This window comes from Echiichthys vipera (genome assembly GCF_963691815.1).
Source record: "Echiichthys vipera genome assembly, chromosome: 9".
Taxonomy (NCBI): Eukaryota; Metazoa; Chordata; class Actinopteri; order Perciformes; family Trachinidae; genus Echiichthys; species Echiichthys vipera.
In genome coordinates this window covers 23249771-23261907 of record NC_139834.1, presented here as the reverse complement: position 1 = coordinate 23261907, position 12137 = coordinate 23249771, and the positions used below count along the sequence as shown (strand labels likewise).

At 40.7% G+C, this 12137-nt stretch overlaps 1 protein-coding gene across 1 annotated transcript in view; it reads left to right on the top strand.

Moving 5' to 3' along the window:
* The window catches only part of celsr3 (cadherin, EGF LAG seven-pass G-type receptor 3), a gene marked incomplete at both ends in the record, with an annotated part of 101648 nt that overhangs the window by 28739 nt on the left and 60772 nt on the right, over positions 1-12137 (top strand). The window lies entirely within an intron of this gene.

Genomic DNA, 12137 nt, shown 5'->3' with positions numbered 1-12137 from the left:
GTGAGTAGCGTGTGATGTAGTTGAGGGAATGTGCAGAAGGGGACATGGAGAAACATCTCGACATGGTTCTTTCTGGGTAGAAGTTCTTGAAGTTGTGTGTTTGTGCACCACTATGAAGATACACAAGAGTTGAAGTGTGTGGTATATGGCAGGTATACTAGGGCCGTAATGGTACACAGTACACAAAAGTCCCGGGCTGGAGCAGAATAAAATCCCCCAATATACATTTCTTTTCATTTATTTTGAACAGACAGTAGTGCAAATGTCAAAGATGGACAAAATCCTTTGTCAACCCATCTTTCATTATTAAAATAAGAAAACATTTTAATCACTATAATGTACGAACACAAAGCAGCAGGTCATGAAAGCTCAAAAGCATATTTTCTGCTATAAACTTTTAATTTGCATTTGCCAAAGCGAGACTGACTCGCAAGACAATCAATCATCATGTTGCTAACAGCGTACAGCTAAATGTTTCCGCGTCACTAGAAGAACTTGATACACAGTGCTGAGCTGCTTCTCCAATTAATCTTCAGGTCCCCAGATGAGGATAAAAAACTTTTTCCTGCATATTGCTGAGGGGTGTCACTGATTTAATGGATATACAGTGAAGTGTGTTTATTTTTATGTTTGTTGTGCCTTGGTGTAGTCTTTAAGTCCAGCCTGGTAAACTAAAGCTGACAGTCTGGGTTTGATATTGGCTTTCTTTTTGATCCAACCTGTTTTTACTCTGTTGTCATGTTGAGCTGAACAACATGAAACAGTCTCCTAGGAGAGCTTCCTCCTCCTCCTCCTCAGCTCTCTACCTGTTACTTAGTCTTTTACAGATGCACACAAGCACACGCACACAAGCACGCACATGCACACGCACACGCACACGCACACGCACGCGCACGCACACGCACACGCACACGCACACGCACACGCACACGCACACCCACCAACACCACCACCATTGTTGCCACCACAGACACCTCTTTTTTACTGTCACCGAACTAATAAGTCAAACACGCATTTCATTCTTTCTTACCTTTCCCAATGCCCCAGGTTCATTTCCTATCTCTTTCACTCCCTGTTTTTTTTCTGCCCCTCCATACTGCTCCATTGCTTCAGTCTTTGAGCCATTCAGGAGGTTGTAGGAGGGAATAGATACTATGAATGTCGGTGTGTGTGTCTGGGGGATATTTCACATTGCCTTTTATTTCGAATCAAAAGTGAACTGGGGGAGTGAAGCTACGCTTTTCTTTCATGAGAGAGACAGTGTTTTCCAAACTCCCACCGAGACAGACAGACAGAGATAAAGAGAGAGAGGAAATAAGCAAAGGAGAATTGGAGATAGAAGGAGACAAAGCGAGTGGGATGGAGAGAGAGAAGACAGAGAATAGAGTGTAATGCCAAGAAAATGGAAGAGGGATGGAGGGAGTCACGAAGGTTTAAGACATGGAGAGAAAGATGAAAAGTAGGAAGAGAGGAGATGTGAACGGGAAGAGGAAATAACTTTTTTGGGTTGGCATTTTGGGTTGTACCAGTGAAAAGTTGATAATCAAGAAACAAACGTATTGAAATTTGGTCATTGATCCAAAGTGGTGGTCCTGGATACGCCCCCCAATGGCTGATTTTTGAGTTCTGGCTCTATCAAAATTCTGACAGTGTCCGAAATTCAGCACTAAATTCTCCCAATGGGACTGCTGCTACGACACATGTATGTAAAGATGGACGGCACATCTCCACTTCCTCCCACTTTACTGAAGGGAAGCAGTCTATGGTACGGGTGGACGGTATAAACGTCGGTACAACTGTTCTGACCAGTAGAGCATGCATGAGTCGGGAAGTGCTCCAGAAAATGCCACCAGAACACAATAGCATTACACAGTGGCATTACACAGTGTTTACCTTCATTAAATTGCTTAAAATCGACACCAAACTGATACAGTATAACCATACAGACATCTACAAACACATCAGACTGCTCGGTTTTAACTTGACTCAGCCAGACGTTTCTCCAGACGACAAGGAGTTGGACGGGACAGTGCTAAACTGTATTATGCTTTGTTTACACAACAACGCTTTCGGGTGAAAACGTCAAAATATTTTATCAGATGTGCCTTTCGTTTAGACGGCGACAGAGTTTTTGGGGCTAAAAAACGCAGAAAAAGTGAAACTTAAAAATGCTCCACCATTGTGTTTCCATGTAAAGGGGTAAAAATACAAAATTGTGCTCTGATCTGCTCATGCTGGCTCATATCACGAATGCGTTTATGTAACATCCATGTACAGCACAGGCAAACAACAACAAACATATCAGACTATTTCCATCAGTCAGACATTCAAGTTGCCGGGAGCCGAGGCGGTGGGAGGCTGCAGACCATGCTGCAGATGGCTGTCACACTTTATGGCTTCCTGCTTCTCCGCTACTAGGGAAAGAAGTAGCTGAACGTTTCTATGTATGCTCAAGCTCTTGGAGGTGTTGTGTGACAGTGCTTCACAGTACCTTGTGGCCTGGCGTGCATACTTGGCTTCCTGTCCAGTTTGTCTCTGTCTAAAAAGTGCCTTAGTGTTTTACACTGGCAGTAGACTTCTGCTCATAGCTTAATCCCGACAGAACATTACGATATTGTTGAAACAGAAGCTAATATTGGTTACAAGATACCAGATTGCAGTGTCATCCGTTCATCTTCTGCATCACTGTGGAGCCTCCGCATGACTCAGATGAATCATACACTGGAACATTGTGGAAGCGCCACTTTTCAGGTTAAAAAAATAAGCAAAAACTGTGTCCTTGCTATGGCTAAAGCTTTGATGACAGAGGAAGTGTCCTTACTTGCATTTATATGTTTCCACTTTCCAGAGTATGACATAAAATGACTCAAATTACATTCGCTGCTGGAACGTTGTTGAAGCTCGACTTTTAAGGTCAAAAGACGATAAAAAGAATGTATTAGTACTATGTCTAAAGCTTTGATGACAGATGGCGTTTATTGCTGTGTTCATCATGAGGCTCCGATTTACCTAACATTCATTTCACATTCGGACATACCTCAGAATAGATGTCATACAGTGAGTCTGACAAAGATTGCGACAATGATTTTATTTGACCCATTTCTCAATAAACCTGCAAGATTGTTGTTGCCGCAAGATGTTTAAGGGCCTAAGTATAGAGACAGAACATAGAAAAGGATCAAATATAGGGAACATAGAATTAAAAGGAAAAGTGTTAAAGATGGGACAGGAGAGGGAGAGAGCGCAAACAGCAGAACATGAGAGATGAAGGAAAGGATGGAGGAGAGGTGGGTACAACAGTGATATGAGAGATGAGGGAGACGGATGAATTCAGAGAGAATAACATGGCAGGGCGGCTGCAGGGGGAAGATTGGGGGGGAAGGGATGGAGGAGGAGAGTTGAGGAATAGAGCGAGCGAAATCAGATGGGTTCTGGGTAGTCGGTGTTGAGCTTTTCCTGCGTAGGCGTCGGGTGTTGCGATGTCTTGTCATCGCCCAGGGCTAGTGGGAGGAAGAGGAGGAGGACAAATAAACAGGGACGAATTGATTCTGCAACACACATAAATCTCCAGACATCTCCCAACCAAGTTTACTCTCTACCTCATTCCTTTTTCTTTTTTCTTTTTTCCATCCAACCTGCCTTCATCCATTCCCTCGTATGCGCTTCGTGGCTTTGAATTGTTTTTCCCTGAAACTCCCTGAATAGGAGCTAAGCCCGGGGTTTTGACCGAGACTGCAAACTTTCCTTTTCCACAGAGGGAGAAATGTTTTTGATGCTAGAACAGTAGCTTTCAATAGACCCGTGTCAGTGTTTTGGTGTTTTTTTGGACTACTCAAGCCAGATGTTAATGCAAAAATAGTTAAATAAGCTTAAATCATACAATGTGAATGAGTTTGATCCAGTTCCCTCTTGAGCGAGAATGAAGTTCATTATTATGTGTTGGTTAGCTGGTAAGTAAGTGCTGAATCAAAACAATAGAGTAAAATGGAAAACTTTGTAATACAACGTGAGAATAATTAGTAGAGCACTTTCAGAGACCAAGTGACAAATGTCTATACAAAGCAACATATTAACCAACAATAATAAAGTATATAGAACACATTAAACTGGACCAGATTAAAGATAAAATAAAGCAAAACATAAAATAAATAAAAAGAAGATGTGTAAGATCAAGTAAAACATTAAATTCTTTAAATATATATATAAAAGAGAGTTTTTTAAAGATGACGCAGACTCAGCTGACCAAGTCTCCTGAAAATGGCGATCAGTTTTCCTAAGGTACTATCTGCAGTGGAAAAAACTGAATAGAGAAAAGGACCTGTTACATGAAGTGAGTCGAGTCAAGCAAAGCTGTACCACGTGGAAACACAGCATATGTTTATCTGTACAACAATAGCAGGTGAAGGCTTGGCTGGACTCGGGCGCACTCACACTGTCCTTCCGCACCGTGCCCCGTGCCCCGTGCTTTAGGGTACTTGTCCCCCCTCCCTCTCCCCCCCCGCCCCAGGCCCGTTTGTACTCACACTGCCTGGGCCTCGCGCAAATGCTTCTTGCTGTCCATACATCATCACGCCGTAACACGTCACACGCATTGATCGCGTGTGTGTGGCTTTGTTTACAAATCTTTCCATGGACCTCGGAGTGTTTGTGCGTCTTGTCGACTGTTTTTGAATATTTTCATCCGACCAAATCTGCAGTAAACACTCCACCTCCGCATCACACCAACGTGAACCTTTCACCGCCATTGTGGTTGTCTTTTAATGTCCGCGCATGATCTGTCGTTCTATTTTCTATGTCCGAACAGGCGCACATACCGTTACCGCCGTAGGGCTCGTGCTCGTGCTCGTACACGTGCGCACACTCGTGCTCGTACATGTGCAAACGGGCTCTACAAAAGCCCACCCCTCTCAGGCGGGCCGTGGACGGCCCGCTGTCCTCAGTTATACGCGGAGCGGGTGCACTCACACTGCTCAAATGCTCTAGGCTTTAGCCGAAAAACCGGTTTTGGTCCGCTGCGGAAGGACAGTGTGAGTGCGGTGCAAGGAGCCTCTTCACTTCTTCCACCAGACAAAGGCAAAGGCACACGTAACCTCAGGCTAACCCTTCTCTAAACCACTCTTATAACCCTGGGATAAAAAAGGTTTGACACATTGAATAAGGGTTACAAGCACTTCGTATCTATGAGGTAGTAAACCCTGCTGTGAAGAAAGGTTAACACTACATTTATGGTGTCAACGCAAAAGATGCTAAGAAAATAGTGTGAAACACTGTATCAGCAGGGGACATGTACCATTCAGTACTGAAAACCCAGTGTTTACCCAGGTTAAAAAGAAACTGTGATGTGATGTGATGTTGTTGGGTTACAATGCAGGGCTTTAGTTAACATTTTGCTGTGTGAAAAGCGTTTTAGTTTACTGATGTGTTTTTACATGAGAAGGAAAAGCACTGGTGCTAGTAAAAACATTACTAGTCTCATCTAATCTTCATCCGCTTATCCGGGGTCGGGTCGTGGGGGCAGCAGCTTTAGCAGGGGACCCCAAACTTCCCTTTCCCGGGCCACATTAACCAGCTCTAACTGGGGGATCCCGAGGCGTTCCCAGGCCAGTGTGGAGATATAATCTCTCCACCTGGTCCTGGGTCTTCCCCGAGGCCTCCTCATTCAAGTGTGTTTTATACTAGAACTCTGACACCGATGCAGACAATTGTAATTCATGCATCATTCTTTTTAGTATTTACACCTTTGCTTTTCCTATGTCTCAAAATGTCCGCTGTTACAAGTTAAAACAGCTCCAGATAGTTCCTTGTATGTATTGTTCCACTTGTGTTCCTGCAAAGCATTTCATTTTCATAGGCGGCAACATAAATAGCCAGACTCACAACAAAATAGATAATGTGAGAAATCCAAATAATCTTGTGTTATTGTCCGAATCTAGAAGCATGTGAAAAAATGAATAACCGATCATACCTTCAACATGAATTGTGAGTTTGAAAGTTTTGAAGGGTTACATATATCGAAACCTCGGTTAATTCATACTGTAAAAAATTTGCCAATCTTTAAAATTCGTGATCTCTGTCTTACACAGTATATTTTTGTGCTTCAGTTTCTCAAAGTTCTGAACATATTCTCTATAAAACCTGTTGCTTCTTTTTGAATAGAAAGCTATAATTTCTTTGTCATACATGATCAAAGGAAACACTTTATTTTACTTTCAAATACATTTCCTGTCAAATCCAACTGCATGCCACACAAAGTGCATTGTGCTATAAAGGCTGATAGAGGCTGCTGTTATTAGTTACTGATGGACTTAAAATGATCCACTTCTCTTAAACTACAATTTAATTTCGAAGTAGGCATAGTTTTAGGACAAGTGTTAAAAGGAAACATTAACATAAATGATGGCATAATTAGCTTCTGCTCCTCAATAAATAAACCTCTATTTCCAAGGTGCCTCACTCTAGAGTAAATCGAATGTAGGAGGGAAGTTGTAATCCAACCTCCCACAGCTACAGTGCTGAACTCAGCTGAAACTCTGCAATTTGTACTCTTATTATCCATAGAAATGTTAATATTTCTAATCTTATGCACCCATCCTTCTCTCAGAAACATGCAAAGCTTGCAGCGCTGACGGGAATGCGGCAGTCATTAACCCTGAAAACAAGAAAAAGATCTCGGTAGTATAAAGAGAAGTTCCCAGTTGACAGTCAACCTTAAAGATGGAGATAACGGTAGACAGAAAGAGAGGATATCTGATCATTTTCACAAACTGAGAGAACAAAGACTCAGAAGTGATAAAGAGAGATGCATATTATGCAGATTATAGTAAGATATTATACGAAGGGTATGCCTCTGAGAGGCGAGGAGATGGGAGACAGGGAGAGAGAAACATGGTTGCAGACTAAATTAGTTTGTGGGAAGATAAAATGGTGAGCGGTGAGGAGAGAGGACAGGTAGAAATGAAAATTGCTTGTGTGAAGCGATCTGTATTTTACAATGAGAGAAGATGAGAAACAGAGAAGAACTGCGGTAGGCAGAGGTAAGATTAGTTTTGGATGTGATAAAGAAGATATGCATGTTGCACTGAGAAATGTAATCCAGCAGATAGGGAGGGAAACCACACGTACAGAACAAATTAGCTTGAGGTAAACTACTGTATGGGAGGCCTGTGAAAAATGATGCTAGTGTGTAAGGGAGTTTTAGCCTTTGGAAGAAGGTGTGGACGGTTTACGTAAGAGACAGAAAAGAATGGGAAGAGTAGTGAGCAATTGAGAAAGAAAGGGCAGAAGTTTAGTCGGTTGAGTTAAGATTGAGGTGTAGCCTGTGAGACTAAATTAGTTTGGTTAAGGAAAGACAGAGAGAATGAAAAAACAGATAGAGAGGAGGAGGTGAGTTAGTGTCGGGGATGAGATGAAAGAGTAAGGAAGGTGATGAATACAAAGGAGGGAGAGAATAAACAGTTTGGCAAGATAAATTGGAAAGTATAGAGGGGGTATAGAGAGGACATGAATAAAGAAGTGACTGGAACGGAGTTTGGCGTTATCACCCACAAGGGAAGTTGTGAGTGAACTTAAAAGTTCCCAAATGCACACACAGGAGACTATTTTCTTTATCATAATAATACAAACAGTGAACCAACTGAAATCTAACTCAACAGTCTGCAAAATAGTTGATTGTGTGCACAGTTGACAGTCTGATAAAATGAAAAATGTTCAGCTTATTAAACATATGCCCAATGGTAAAACCGAGCAATTTATCCCACGTGAATCCAAGGAAATCTGTGTTTTGAAACTTAATATTTGATGTTGGACTAATTACTACTGACTAAATATTAAGTTTAGGGACTTTCACTAGATATTAACGTTTCATTTAAGGAATTAATTTCTGATTAGTTTTAAGACAAATGCAGTTAACCAAATCTCTAAAGAGTTATATGCAAGTAATTTAAGAATTAAGGACTAAGTGGAAGAATTGATGTATTAGCCTTCTGTTTATATTATGTATTATACAGGTATACACTGTGTTTATGAACAGTTACACAGCCAAGTATTGTTGAATTAATCCCAACACAGTGGCAAATAACAAGACTACAACAGTGTACTGTGTGGAGAATGGAGTAATTTAAAGTTAGCACATTTGCAGAGAAAATTGAGAAAGGGACACAAAAAGTCAATTAGTTAGGGGATGATAAGACTCTGTGTGAGGACAAATGTCAGGGACAAGCTCTGGGGTGATAAGACAGCGACTGCACTTGAGAGATGAGTGAGATCCTTAAAGGTTGAATAAAGATCGACGTTTAAAGTGTTAAAAAAGGGCACGGTGTGTTTTATGATCATATATCATGCTAAAGATTAAGTTAATGAGGAATTTCTTTTCTTTTCTCTTTTTTTGAAATGAGAGTTTGAGACCAGGGTGCAACTGGGAGAGGGATGAGAGGGATACGTTTTGTGGGTAAGAAAAAAACCAGGCTGGTTAGTGGGGTACAGGATGGATTCAGAAGTGGCAATGACATTCATTTAAGAGGTCATATGTGTGTGTGTGTGTGTGTGTGTGTGTGTGTGTGTGTGTGCGTGTGTGCGTGCTCTCATGCGTACGTGCTCATGCCTGCGTGTTGTGTTGTGTAAGATGAGACTAAAATAGTATTAGTTGAGGACAGGGTAACAGAGGATGAGGTGTGTGTATAAGTTAAATAGTGGTAGACTAAATAACTTTGGGGAAATCAGGAAATAGTGAAGTGTTGTGTTTGTGCATGTGTGTGTGTGTGTGTGTGTGTGTGTGTGTGTGTGCGTGTGCGTGTGCGTGTGCGTGTGCGTGTGCGTGTGCGCGTAAGAGAGCAAGAATGTGGGGCATGCAAAGAGAATAATGACTGGAGAGGGAAAAAAACAAACCCTGTAAGTGGTGTGAACAGCCAGAGCAATGAGGCCGCTTAGACTTTTGGATGAGGTTTGGAAGGAGCCCAGCTTGTGTGGGAGGAGAACATAGAGGAAATAGAGACATCTAAATACAAAGTAGACATGATTTGGGAATGTGCATGATATATGAAAAATGCACTGCAGGGGACATGATTTGCTGAGTGGAGGGGGTTAATTGCATTTAACAGTGTGAGAGGAAGCAGAGAGGAGCCTAAATTACATTTTTGGGAGATACATTGGAGAGCATGAGGGGAGGGAGAGGGAGGGATGCAAATGTTTTTTTTTTAACCCCAGGCCGCTCTGGGGTGTTTATGCGAGATATGCGTGTCATTTGAAGAATTGAAAGTGAATGCTGTGCCTGTAATCACAGTGTACCGGTGGTATTTCGGCCACCGTGGATACTTTTGCATACACAGTCTTCTAAGAGTTACATATACGGGACTTTACATGCGCACAGTATTAGAGATGTGTTTCTCATGCTGAGCTGCACCCTTAATGTTGCTAGTGGAATCATAAATAGCACTCACTCACTTAAGATAATAGTATTTTCAATCATGAAAGGTATGATTTTGAAGGAAGCAGGGTAACATTAACTGTTGAGGGGGAGGACAAAAGAGACACAGAAGCCCAGGGTGTCTTTTAGTCTTTAATGAATAGGCTCGCAGGATTCAACAAAGGAGACTGCTCTACTCTGAAAAGATAATAAACAACTGCGGTAACTTAGATCAGAAAGACTCACATAGGAAATACTGGAACTCTACAAGTATATGAATAGGGTATATGTTTATTTTATGGGCAATTTTCAATATGTTTCAGCAAATAAAATAAACGATTAATAAATGAGTATAAAAGTGTAATATCCCTTTGCTTACCCTTGAAACAGATACAGATGCACATCAGATTAGTGTTTTAAGACTTTCCTCTACAGTGCATGGCTACTAAATGACATGTTTTTGTGAATCCATAAAGTTACTCAATCCTGCAATCTTTGACATTAAAATAAAAATATTTAGACTGTTGATTTTCACTTTGCTTGTTGAGATGTACATGCAAAGTGAATCTGCTGAAGATGAACTCTGAACAGGGCAAATTGGACATTCCAAATTTTTTATTCAACATTTCATGTAAAATAAATTATTACGCAATGGAAAATAAGAGAGAGGTGCTCCAGACAAGTGGCAAAAGACTAATGAAAAGTCTGCAGGGAGGATAGAGAAAGCTAAGGCGAAACAAAAATAGATGCGGGTGAATTCTTATCAATATCCAGGATATGATCATTTTCAATGCAAAAAAACAGGCAAAAGTATATTGTGAGGGATGTCACAGCAGATGCAAGTGGAAATTGGGGGGAAGCACATCAACAAAATGGAAAGGAGGGAGCAGAATGGAGAAGAGGCAGGATATTGAAATAAGGCAGAGGCTTTGAGGCAGATTAGAAACTTGTATGAAACAGCAAAAATGAAACAGAAACAGGTTTACCAAAAGGAAAGTTAGCAGACAGATAGGGAAGTGACTAGAATAATATATTAGAAATTGAAATAAGTGACAAAAGCCCAAAAATAAAAGATGATTAATTAAGATAAAGTGTAAAGAGAGCTCTAGAAAGAGAAAATATCCAAATGTGGAGTAACATTAAAAGGAAACAGTGGGAAAGGAGTGGACAGGGAAAAAGGCAGAATAAAAAAATTAAACAAACAGAAGAAATTAAAACGCACGGACAAGCAAATAACAGAGAAAAATTAAACAGACGCCTGAAGGAAGAAGGGAGGAGATGTTAAGTCAGTGAAGGAAGAGGAGAGAAACTGTTTGAGGGAGGAGAAGTTCACATAAAAGTTAATAAGTAAAGAACTAATAAATAGAAATGCATTAACTGTGTCATGCTCAAATGGCTCCACATGGAGGCCCTTTGGTGCTATTCAGAACCAATTAAAGCTTTAATCTATTATGGAATAAAATGTGTGAGAGCTGAATATTGTTATAATATGCTTTTCCATTAAAAGAAGTTTAGAACACAGGCTTACCTTGACTTTTTATTTTATTTATTTTTTTTACAGTTGTTTTAGTTTGTATCTCTGTGTAATGCTTAGCTGTGGTGTCACCTGTCAGTCAAACGGTGTCTTCTCACTTTCTATGTGCAGCGCTCTTTGCTTTGTTCAGTTATTGTGGCTCACTTCTCATCACTGCTACCTAACTTGTGTTCCAAGTCACTCAAAGTGGCCCTTAATTATGCAGAACTTTAAAAAGAAACTTTAGAGACTGAAACAGTTTTTTTTCCAGGCTGTAAACATGTTTATATCCCCTGTAAGGTTGAGCATTTTACACGGGGCTCTGCGGGGACTGAGGAGGTTGCAGCTTGTTGTTTTTTTTTCCTGAGAAAAAGTTACCACAGAGTATTACAAACAGCACTAAAAAGGCTCTCATATGACGTGGCTTGGATGAAAGAAATTAATTCATGACAGAGTCGCAAAACTCAACATTTATTAATAAATAAAGATTCATTGAATGAATTCAATGAATAAAGATTCTGGTCTATAGAATCTATAGAATCTACGCTTTTCCAGAGACCAAGATGATGTCCTCAAATGTCTTGTTTTTTCCACAACAAGTAGATATTGAGTTTGTGGTCAAAGAGGATATATATATATATCAAATTTAAGAAGCTGGAATTACAGATTTCTTATGTTTTTTTCCCTTAAAAATAACTCAAACCGATTAATCGATTATCACAATAGTTGGCGATTAATTTAATACTTGACAAATGATCAATTAATCTTTACAGCTCTAATTAAAATGTCACAGCTTTTTTTTTTTTTTGCCAGTGTTGATGTCTGACTCAGTACTTGTCTGCATGTAACTCAGGATTAATAAAGCCAGAGAAGAAACTTTTTCTTATGGGCGTGTAAAAAGTAAAAAAAGAGCACCAAAAATACGAGGAGCGTGCCCTACAGAGGCAAGACAAGAGGAAGGAAGAGCAACTAGGAGTGTAGTTGCCTCTAGGGAAGTACCATGTGTTGGGATGGAGGAGGGGGTTGGGGGGTGATCTGGTGGGCGGTTGGGCGGAGCGAACTAAGATGCCGGGGGGTGGTTGAAGAAAACTGGCTTTGATGAATAAAACATCCGCGTGAATGAAGGGGTGGTGTGAATGCATTAAGCCAGGCATAGATGAGGAAGAGAGGAAGAAAAAAAAGAAGATATGGAAAGAGATGAAGAGAGAAAGAAGTGTGCAGCGT